The sequence below is a fragment of the Lissotriton helveticus genome, chromosome 8 (genome assembly GCF_964261635.1).
Source record: "Lissotriton helveticus chromosome 8, aLisHel1.1, whole genome shotgun sequence".
Taxonomy (NCBI): domain Eukaryota; kingdom Metazoa; phylum Chordata; class Amphibia; order Caudata; family Salamandridae; genus Lissotriton; species Lissotriton helveticus.
The window spans coordinates 1,435,893,014-1,435,905,405 of NC_136069.1; positions in this window are offsets into that span (position 1 = coordinate 1,435,893,014).

The following is a 12,392-nucleotide window of genomic DNA, read 5'->3' on the forward strand; positions in this document are numbered from 1 at the left end:
ACCCGGCCAATTATAGGCTTATAGCTCTCCTCGACGTAGAAGCAAAGATATATGCCCGCCTTCTTCTCAGGGATCTGGAGGACTGGGTGGACAAGAATGGCATTCTTCCACCCACACAGACTAGCTTTAGGGCTCATAGTTCCACTCTTGACAACATCTTAGCCCTTTCCTACCTTGCGAAGCAGGCCAATACGAGGAACAAACCACCCCTGTTCTGCTGTTTCATAGACTACTCCACAGCCTTTGACCGAGTGAACAGGGGTCGGCTCTGGGCAAAACTTGACTCGTGGGGGCTACCACAGGCTCTGCTAAAAGCTATAAAAGCGCTCTATGAGGGCACCTGGGTTAAGGTGAAGCTAAGCCCCACAATAACAACTGCAAGAATTGAAACCAACTCGGGCCTCAAGCAGGGGTGCGTCTTGGCCCCCATGCTTTTCAACTTGTATACTGCGGACATGGGGACAGCTCTGAAAGATGCCAACTTAGCACCTCCAAAACTGGGGAGGCTCGTCTTGGGAACACTCCAGTATGCAGACGACACGGTGATCATGGACCACACTAGGGTGGGGCTCCAAAGAGCCTTAAGCAGTTTGGCATTATACAATAAGTCAAATGACTTAAGGATCAACGTGGGCAAGACCAAAATCGTCATTTTTGGCAAATACCCCCTCAAAAAAGAAGCTTCATGGTCTCTGGGAGAGCACCGTATCGTCACTGCCCCATCCTACAACTATCTGGGCACCTGGGTCTCTGAGAGTGCCTCTGCAGCCAAACATCTGAAGGAGCTTAAACCTAAAATTGACAAAACCATTCTGTCGCTAAGACGCTTATGCCACGGCTTGGACAGTCCCTCAGCAGAACCAATGTTGACAGTGCTCCGGGCTAAACTGATCCCTGCCATTGCATATGGACACATAGCCTACCCTGGTGCATTTGACAAAATGGTCAACGCGGCCCAGGCGAAAGCCTATAAGATGGTGCTACAGGCCCCTAGATACGCAAGGAATACTAGATTAAGGCTAGAAATAGGCCTTAAGCGACCTGAGCTGGTATTACTGGGGGACCTTTTAAAACTCTATATTAGAGTATTGAAAGCACCAGAACATTCGCTAAAGCACTCCCTAAAATCAATCTTTGATGAGGCGGGCTCCCCCTGGTACTCAAAGGTAGGACAAGCTATTGCAGCATTGAAAATCGAAAGAAGGAATTTGCCCCTGCACGAAATTCCTTTCTCAGCTTGAGCCCAAGCAGTTAAGCGACAAGTCCGGATCATCTCCTTTGGACTTGACCTTGCATCCCATCGGCAAAATCCACTAACTCAGGCCCTGGACAAATCATATATTCCAGGTAAACCCCAACTTTACCTGCAAGATCCAGTATCCACCTACGCGAAAAAGAAAATTTTGTACTTTCGACTTTTGGCCCTCAGGATCATGGACTTCAACCCCAAATGGGCCCGTACGGATGGCACCTTGGCCTGTCGTCTATGCAATTACCGTAGAGAATCCTGACTACACTTGCTGTGCTGCCGCACAAAGCTGGCCAATGACCGCCATCGCTTGCTGCTCCCGATTTTACGGAACACGGACTATAGAACTTGCAGAGAGGCTTCGGACTGGTGCCTCTCAGTCTCCACGACCTGTTTGATAGCCAGAGTTGGGAAATTTATATACCAGGTAAAAATGGCACTGGACTCCCACTTAACGGCATTGTCTGCAAAGTAACCGGAAGCCTTCCGCCCCAGTTATCCAACCTGGGCTGGTTTAAAGATCTACGAAGAGTCCATCTTTCGTTAACAGCCCCTGGTACATGAATTGACTCTACTGAACTCTCATGTGCCTCCCCTTATCAGCTGGGAAACACTTGTACAACCTATACATCACTCCTTTTAAAAAGAACTCTGTTTTGGACAGCTAATCAGGATTAATATGTTAGTATTTTAACTTAAAGTGATTTTCATTTTTATGTTTGGATGGAACCTGGGTGGGGGGGAGTCGGGACGTTCATAAAGCTTTTTATTTTTTTTATACTGTAAAGATTTTAAGTAATCATGCAGTTTATTAATAAATAAAGTAAAGATTCCGGCTGTGGGTGTCGGTGCAGAGTGGGCAGGGGTCGTGGATCCACCTGGATCTGGAATCCTTGAAGGTGGAGGTTTTCTGAATAGGACCGCTGTCCTCGAGTGATCTAGTCTTTCTTGAAGTGTGTCAGTCTTCCTGGGGTTCTTGGAAGTCGCTGGCCGCCCAACAGCCATCGTCTTCTTCGCAGGGTTGAAAAGCAAGAGACAGGCTGGTAGGACTGGGGCCAAATCAGTAGTCGTCTTCCAGGCTTGACTGCAAGGCTTCTTCTTCATCCTTTCTTCTTGGGTTGTAGGAATCTGAGGATCAAGGTCCAGGGGTGCCCCTAAATACTGAATTTAGGGTTGTTACAGGTACTGGCAGATGGTAGCCAATGGGCTACTTGCCTTTGGGGTGACTACACCCTTAGAATGTCCCCTCCCTTTGGAGTGGGGAATCCCCTTAAACCTCATTGGGTCGAATCCCACCATTCAAGATGGGGGATTTCCTAAGGAGGGGGTCACCTTGGTCCAGGGCACCTCAGGGGTGGTCCTGACACACCTTTCCTGACTACTAATTTTCCAGCTGATCTTGCTGCCAAAAGTGGGGCTTGGCAAGGGGATGGGCATCTCCACTAGCTGGAGAGGCCCTGGCTAGCATAACAAAGGGCAGGAAGCCTTTGAGACTCACCACCCTAAATGCTGGTCCTGCGGGGGGGGGGGGTAAGTATGAAGCACCCTCTCCTCAAGCAGCTTTTGTCCCTGATCCATGACATCACAAGGGCTCCCAACGCAGGGGGTCAGAAACATGTCTGTATGTGGCAGGCTGGTGCAGACCAGTCAGCTGGACACAAGGGAGTTGGTCGTTTTTCAGGGGGCATCCCTAGGATGTCCTCTGAATGAATTTTGTAATAAATCTAATACTGGCATCAGTTTGGATTTATTATGCTGAAGAGTTTGATACCAGCCTCCTTACTATTCAGTAATGCCATCATGGAGCTGTGGAGTTCGTAATGACAAACTCCCAGCCCATGTACTCAATATGGCTCCACTGCATTAACAGTGTCTGTGAATGGCACAGACACTGAGGTGCACATTGATCATGTAGCTGTGCCCTCACCTGTGATATAGTGCACTCTGCCGTAGGGTTGTGAGGCCTGCAAGAGGGGAGACTTACCTATGCCACATAGGTGAGCATAAGACTACGTAATGGGGGTGTGAGGAGCACACCAGATTTTTCTATGTTTACTGACTAATCAATCGGTGCTGCAACTATTGAGGTTTGTCACGCCTCTGTTTTAATGTCACGTTATGATGGGTTGGAAACTCATCTAGTTGCGCACTGTGCACTTGGTGTTTTCCTACACCTTATTCATTTGAACTCGTAAACCATTAGTATTCACAATTGTTTATCAATTATTTATTTTCATAATCTGATTACTCAAAAAACCGTAACCAAATTCAATACTTGTACTTTTGTTCACATTCAATTACATGTATTCAGTACATTTGTTGTTCATACCAACATTTTAAATTATAACCATTTGTTACATTTCACAGTATTCACTTCATGCCCAATGCATTTCGGTACCACAAGGTACCTTCATCAGGGGCTGATCTGCAAAAATATAAAATAAACATGTATAAGTGTTTTGTACGTTATTGCCCATGGGTGTGTCTTCTCTCAAATATTGTAATGTCATACCTGTTTCACGTATGTTTATGATCAGTCAACTGTAAAACAAAACCACAATGACTTTATGTCACCTCTATTTCATCAAATAAGAGTATTCACTCTGGACCCTGCTAAATGCAAGTCTTAGCTTACCACTTGTTCTCTGTAACGTAGGACTTGTTAATCTGTCAAAAAACATCCACCAAAACACTGTGGTTAATACCACATATTCCTATACTGCAAAAATCACCATTTGGCTTTAAAAGCCAAAAAACGATATTAAATTGTCAGGTCCTACCTGATCTTTAATAGTCGATGCAAAGCACCCTGTCGAAACATAATAAGATACTTCAAACATAGTTCATGGTCACATCATTAAACGTGTCCCAGCTTTTTGCTATCCCGACATACCTGTGAGATTATGCTCTGTCAACCTAAAACGACAAAAACGTATAACATATGTTGTGTTATACTGTTCAAAACCCCCTAATTCCACCTTCCAAGAGTGAAATTGTTCTGGCTAAATACCTGTCTGTTCCCCCGTCGATGCTCGTAAAAACCGCTACTCTGTGCACTCTCCGTATAGAAAACCGCTGAACTGGCGCCATAATCAGTCCTTCCATTTACTCGCTACTGCTGTACGATAAACATAAACGACGCACTACTGCCCGAATGTACATCTGTGAACAGCTTTCAACCGCCGCCATGTTATAATGTATACCGGTACTGTGATGTCTCAATGCTATAACAACTTGCCGACTTTATCAAGTTGTACCAAAAGATATATGACGTGATTGTTCAGTTTTGCCTACCTACTCATCACAATGAATATTGCCTGGTTAAGATAATTTAAAAACGATATTTCAACCGTGTCGTTCTAATCACTTCGTTTTGATTTACGCAAGCTGTCATTTACTCCCATTGATGCTCGACTTCCGGGCCCGATGTATTGACTTTAACCCCTTCCATGCTCATGACGGAACGGTTCCGTCATGAGCCTCGGTTGAGCTGTGCTCATGACGGAACCGTTCCGTCATGAGCCCATAGGCTCATTAGAACCTTCAGCACAGCGCGAAAATTCGCGCCGCGCTGAAGGGGTTAAACAAGGTGCGCATTGAATGCGCTCTGCTTATTATTGTGTATTTATCATTGTTCGTCTTCCCGCGTCAGTCTTGTGTGTGATGAGTGTGTCAAAATATGTCAGAAAAAAACTTGAACATTATTACTCCAGTATAAACATTACTAGCTGTGATATAACATGCTTAATCATTTGTTGCTGAACTTATGTACACACAATTAAGAATTCACAATATACAAATATGCATCGTGATCTTATAATCCTGCCTTATCATACACCTAAAAACGAGCATTTTTAACATTTGTGCTACTTTCACGGATCAAACCTTACCCTTTCAATCTTAAAAACCATCATGTTACATTGTCAGGTTAACCCAACGCTATTCATATATGATGGCCTCGTCCTACTTAATGGGGAACTTAAATTACTGCACTCTATATTCTATAGGTAACATGAGAGGTCATATTTGACATTTAGCCCAGTTGGGTGCATTGTGTGGAGATATTTAATCCAATATAACTCACGCTGTAGAAGTCTCTGTCGGTTATCAATGCCTGCTTTTATCGCCACTTTTTCAATGATCAAAAAACGTAACTGGGAAATCATATGGTTGGCTTCTTTCCAATGGGTAGCTAATGGTGATGATAAATGCAAGTTCCGTATCCTACATTTGTGCTCCTTTAATCTGATTTTGACTTTTCGCTCCGTTTTCCCCACGTACATCATACCACATGGGCATTTTATTCCATATACCACATTCTGGGTATTGCAATCACTAGTGTGTCTGGGTTTGATCTGACTGCCCGTTGTTGGATGTGTGAAGGTGTTCCCTGTTATTGCATTTTTGCAATGTGTGCAATTCTGACAGCGAACGGTGCCCTTGTATTCAATTCGTCGGTCATCCAATCTGGTTCGCTTTAATATTTGTCTGATGTTTTGACCCCTGGTGTATGCCTGCATCGGTGCTTGCTGAAATATGCCATTAAAGTCTTTCTCCGTAGATAAAAGTTCCCACCTTTGGTTGATAATCCGTTTTATTGCATTGGATTGTGTGGTATACTTAGAAACAAATACCATTCTATCTTGCTTGGCTCTTTGTTTGGTTTGAAGCAAAGTTCGTCTGTCCATCTGCTTGACTCTGTCCTTGTTCTCCTCCACTTCTTCCATGAGATATCCTCGGTCCTTGTATTTTTGGGAATACTGGTCCATCCTTAAATTACAAGTGTTGGTTTCAGAGCATATTCTCTTTATACGAATAAACTGTGAGAATGGTAAGTTCTTCACCAGCGATCTTGGATGGAAACTAGTATAATACAATGCATTGTTGCGATCTGTGGGCTTAGTATACAACTCCGTGCTGAAACCTGTTGATTGTTTGATAATCCTCACATCAAGAAAATCCATTGAAAGATTATCGATCTTGTACGTAAACTGAATCCTTGGGTTCACCTGGTTCAAATGATTGATAGTATCCAGAAGTGATTCCTTCGTATCTTGCCATATTAAAAATATATAGTCGATGAATCGACAATACATGTTAACTTTCGCCCAATGTGCAGTATTCATAAGATGTTCCGCCTCAAATTGCGCCATAAATATATTTGCATACGCAGGGGGCCCTGCAAAGCCCATTGAAGTGCCTGTCATTTGAGCAAAATAACGATCCTTCCATTCGAAGTAACTGTTGTGTAGGCAAAATTTTAATAATTGCAAAAGAAACACTTTTTCTGTTGGTAGGTCTTCCATTTGTAATAAGGCCCATTCTATTGATTCCAGCCCTGCTGAGTGGAGTATCGAGGTATATAACGCTACCAGGTCTATCGTGCATAGAATCCAGCTTTCTTCAAAATCTTTTTCAATGTCTGAAATTTTTGTTAAAAAATCAGTTGTGTCCTTTATGTAAGAATGCCATCCTTGCACGAACTGTTGAAGGAAGTGGTCCAAGTAACGTCCGAGGGGGTCAAAAATTGACCCACAACCCGAAACGATAGGTCTAAAGGGTGGATTGGTCAGGCTTTTGTGGACCTTAGGAATCATGTACAGTTTAGGACATCTTGGACGGGCGGTAGTTAGATAAGCAGATGTTTTCTCATCTATCCACTCTTGTTCAAGCGCGTTTTGTAACAAGTCTTTGAGCATTTGTTGTAATAATCCTGTTAGTTCCATGTCCAGTAACAAATATGTGTCTGTGTCCGAAACATGATCATCAACTTTTCTGTTGTAAAAATCCGCATCCATCACTACCATAGCTCCTCCTTTGTCTGCTGGTTGAACTTGGATGGCATGATTATTAGCTAAATTTTGTAAAATCCGCATCTCAGTTTTTGTCAAATTCTCTCGTTTTGTTTTATTAAAATCCAATCCTTGTATGTCTTTTTTAACCATTATTTCAAATGTATCTAACATTTTATGTGAAATGGGTGGTTGGTATACGCTTTTGGGTTTGAATCGTGTGGCTTGTTCAGTCTTGTCCTCTTCAGAAGGTTCCATTATGTTGTTGAAAAAATGGCGAAGTCTCAAGGTCCTCATGAACCTATAAAATGCCCCTTCTACTTCTATTTCATTAGCAGTTGTTGTAGGTACAAATGAAAGTCCCTTATTTAACACACACTCTATGTTGTTGTTGTGTGAGTGTCCCTGATGAGATATTTATTATCAGACCACTGTCCTCCCGCTCCGTAGAGATTTTCCGGCCGTTTCCTCTCCTAGTTTTGCGCTTCCTGTATCTCCTGCTGTTTGGCCCATTGGTTGTAATCCTTGGTTCTGTGCCTGAGACAAAAAAGCCACATTGCCACTAGTTGTTGCTTGTTCTGTACCTTCTGTAGTTGCTATAGAAGTTGCTGTTGTTAATTTAACAGGTCCCCGGCTAATCGATGTTTCCTTATCTGTTACCAAGCTCTCTTCAGAAGAATGGGTTGTTGTCTGTGTTCTCTTTGGGTTATATTGACGCCGGGCATAGATCTCCGCCCATGTATACACCTCGTTCAACTTATAGTTGATCGTGTCGCGTTTGTATTTGCGCAGTTTGCCTTCCTGGAGTTCCTTGCTGTATTTTTCCAGTTTTTGGGTTAATCCCTCTATACTCATCTGCCATGTGTCCACTTCCATTCTAGACTCAAGTTCTGATTTTAACGTTGAAATTTCCTCCTCTAGCTCGCGTATTGTCTTTGATAGCTCTTCAATAATCAAAAGGATAAGATCCAGCGAACATTTATTTAAGATGCTATACCATTTCTCCATGAATTTAGCATTTAGGTTAAAGCTAAACAACATTGATTTGATCGACAGCCTCAAACCCCTCGGGATCCGCTTTGCTCTGTGGTATTGCACCAAAGTTGATGCATGCATTTTTTGATTTAATTTACGTCGGGTCAGATACTTAAGTTGTTTTAATTGTTGACTGATTGATCCCCCATGGGCATCCATTGTTCGTACCTCCTGTATTAATGAATATATCTTGTCCACCTGTTCTGATGTATATGCCATTGTGCTGGCTCTGTTATCAGTGATTGCTGTGATATTGTCGAACTGCATTGTTGTCTTTTGGGTGCTTCCCCACTTGTTTGACTGTGTATAAGACTACATAATGGGGGTGTGAGGAGCACACCAGATTTTTCTATGTTTACTGACTAATCAATCGGTGCTACAACTATTGAGGTTTGTCACGCCTCTGTTTAAATGTCACGTTATGATGGGTTGGAAACTCATCTAGTTGCGCACTGTGAACTTGGTGTTTTCCTACACCTTATTCATTTGAACTCGTAAACCATTAGTATTCACAATTGTTTATCAATTATTTATTTTCATAATCTGCTTACTCAAAAAACCGTAATCAAATTCAATACTTGTACTTTTGTTCACATTCAATTACATGTATTCAGTACATTTGTTGTTTGTACCAACATTTTAAATTATAACCATTTGTTACATTTCACAGTATTCACTTCATGCCCAATGCATTTCGGTACCACAAGGTACCTTCATCAGGGGCTGATCTGCAAAAATATAAAATAAACATGTATAAGTGTTTTGTACGTTATTGCCCATGGGTGTGTCTTCTCTCAAAGATTGTAATGTCATACCTGTTTCACGTATGTTTATGATCAGTCAACTGTAAAACAAAACCACAATGACTTTATGTCACCTCTATTTCATCAAATAAGAGTATTCACTCTGGATCCTGCTAAATGCAAGTCTTAGCTTACCACTTGTTCTCTGTAACGTAGGACTAGTTAATCTGTCAAAAAACATCCACGAAAACACTGTGGTTAATACCACATATTCCTATACTGCAAAAATCACCATTTGGCTTTAAAAGCCAAAAAACGATATTAAATTGTCAGGTCTTACCTGATCTTCAATAGTCATGCAAAGCACCCTGTCGAAACATAATAAGATACTTCAAACATAGCTCATGGTCACATCATTAAACGTGTCCCAGCTTTTTGCTATCCCGACATACCTGTGAGATTATGCTCTGTCAACCTAAAACGACAAAAACGTATAACATATGTTGTGTTATACTGTTCAAAACCCCTTCATTCCGCCTTCCAAGAGTGAAATTGTTCTGGCTAAATACCTGTCTGTTCCCCCGTCGATGCTCGTAAAAACCGCTACTCTGTGCACTCTCCGTATAGAAAAATGTTGAACTGGCGCCATAATCAGTCCTTCCATTTACTCGCTACTGCTGTACGATAAACATAAACGACGCACTACTGCCAGAATGTACCTCTGTGAACAGCTTTCAACCGCCGCCATGTTATAATGTATACCGGTACTGTGATGTCTCAATGCTATAACAACTTGCCGACTTTATCAATTTGTACCAAAAGATATATGACGTGATTGTTCAGTTTTGCCTACCTACTCATCACAATGATTATTGCCTGGTTAAGATAATTTAAAAAACGGTATTTCAACCGTGTCGTTCTAATCACTTCGTTTTGTTTTACGCAAGCTGTCATTTACTCCCATTGATGCTCGACTTCCGGGCCCTATGTATTGACTTTAAACAAGGTGCGCATTGAATGCGCTCTGCTTATTATTGTGTATTTATCATTGTTCGTCTTCCCGCGTCAGTCTTGCGTGTGATGAGTGTGTCAAAATATGTCAGAAAAAAACGTGAACATTATTACTCCAGTATAAACATTACTAGCTGTGATATAACATGCTTAATCATTTGTTGCTGAACTTATGTACACACAATTAAGAATTCACAATATACAAATATGCATCGTGATCTTATAATCCTGCCTTATCATACACCTAAAAACGAGCATTTTTAACATTTGTGCTACTTTCACGGATCAAACCTTACCCTTTCAATCTTAAAAACCATCATGTTACATTGTCAGGTTAACCCAACGCTATTCATATATGATGGCCTCGTCCTACTTAATGGGGAACTTAAATTACTGCACTCTATATTCTATAGGTAACATGAGAGGTCATATTTGACATTTAGCCCAGTTGGGTGCATTGTGTGGAGATATTTAATCCAATATAACTCACGCTGTAGAAGTCTCTATCGGTTATCAATGCCTGCTTTTATCGCCACTTTTTCAATGATCAAAAAACGTAACTGGGAAATCATATGGTTGGCTTCTTTCCAATGGGTAGCTAATGGTGATGATAAATGCAAGTTCCGTATCCTACATTTGTGCTCCTTTAATCTGATTTTGACTTTTCGCTCCGCATTATAGCATTGAGACATCACAGTACCGGTATACATTATAACATGGCGGCGGTTGAAAGCTGTTCACAGATGTACATTCGGGCAGTAGTGCGTCGTTTATGTTTATCGTACAGCAGTAGCGAGTAAATGGAAGGACTGATTATGGCGCCAGTTCAGCGGTTTTCTATACGGAGAGTGCACAGAGTAGCGGTTTTGACGAGCATCGACGGGGGAACAGACAGGTATTTAGCCAGAACAATTTCACTCTTGGAAAGAGGAATTAGGGGGTTTTGAACAGTATAACACAACATATGTTATACGTTTTTGTCGTTTTAGGTTGACAGAGCATAATCTCACAGGTATGTCGGGATAGCAAAAAGCTGGGACACGTTTAATGATGTGACCATGAGCTATGTTTGAAGTATCTTATTATGTTTCGACAGGGTGCTTTGTATCGACTATTGAAGATCAGGTAGGACCTGACAATTTAATATTGTTTTTTGGCTTTTAAAGCCAAATTGTGATTTTTGCAGTATAGGAATATGTGGTATTAACCACAGTGTTTTCGTGGATGTTTTTTGACAGATTAACTAGTCCTACGTTACAGAGAACAAGTGGTAAGCTAAGACTTGCATTTAGCAGGGTCCAGAGTGAATACTCTTATTTGATGAAATAGAGGTGACATAAAGTCATTGTGGTTTTGTTTTACAGTTGACTGATCATAAACATACATGAAACAGGTATGACATTACAATATTTGAGAGAAGACACACCCATGGGCAATAACGTACAAAACACTTATACATGTTTATTTTATATTTTTGCATATGAGCCCCTGATGAAGGTACCTTGTGGTACCGAAATGCTTTGGGCATGAAGTGAATACTGTGAAATGTAACAAATGGTTATAATTTAAAATGTTGGTATAAACAACAAATGTACTGAATACATGTAATTGAATGTGAACAAAAGTACAAGTATTGAATTTGGTTACGGTTTTTTGAGTAATCAGATTATGAAAATAAATAATTGATAAACAATTGTGAATACTAATGGTTTACGAGTTCAAATGAATAAGGTGTAGGAAAACACCAAGTGCACAGTGCGCAACTAGATGAGTTTCCAACCCATCATAACTTGACATTTAAACAGAGGCGTGACAAACCTCAATAGTTGCAGCACCGATTGATTAGTCAGTAAACATAGAAAAATCTGGTGTGCTCCTCACACCCCCATTACGTAGTCTTATACACAGTCAAGCAAGTGGGGAAGCACCCAAAAGACAACAATGCAGTTCGACAATATCACAGCAATCACTGATAACAGAGCCAGCACCATGGCATATACATCAGAACAGGCGGACAAGATATATTCATTAATACAGGAGGTACGAACAATGGATGGCCATGGGGGATCAATCAGTCAACAATTAAAACAACTTGAGTATCTGACCCGACGTCAATTAAATCAAAAAATGCATGCATCAACTTTGGTGCAATACCACAGAGCAAAGCGGATCCCGAGGGGTTTGAGGCTGTCGATCAAATCAATGTTGTTTAGCTTTAACCTAAATGCTAAATTCATGGAGAAATGGTATAGCATCTTAAATAAATGTTCGCTGGATCTTATCCTTTTGATTATTGAAGAGATATCAAAGACAATACGCGAACTAGAGGAGGAAATTTCAACGTTAAAATCAGAACTTGAGTCTAGAATGGAAGTGGACACATGGCAGATGAGTATATAGGGATTAACCCAAAAACTGGAAAAATACAGCAAGGAACTCCAGGAAGGCAAACTGCGCAAATACAAACGCGACACGATCGACTATAAGTTGAACGAGGTGTATACATGGGCGGAGATCTATTCCCGGCATCAATATAACCCAAAGAGAACACAGGCAACAACC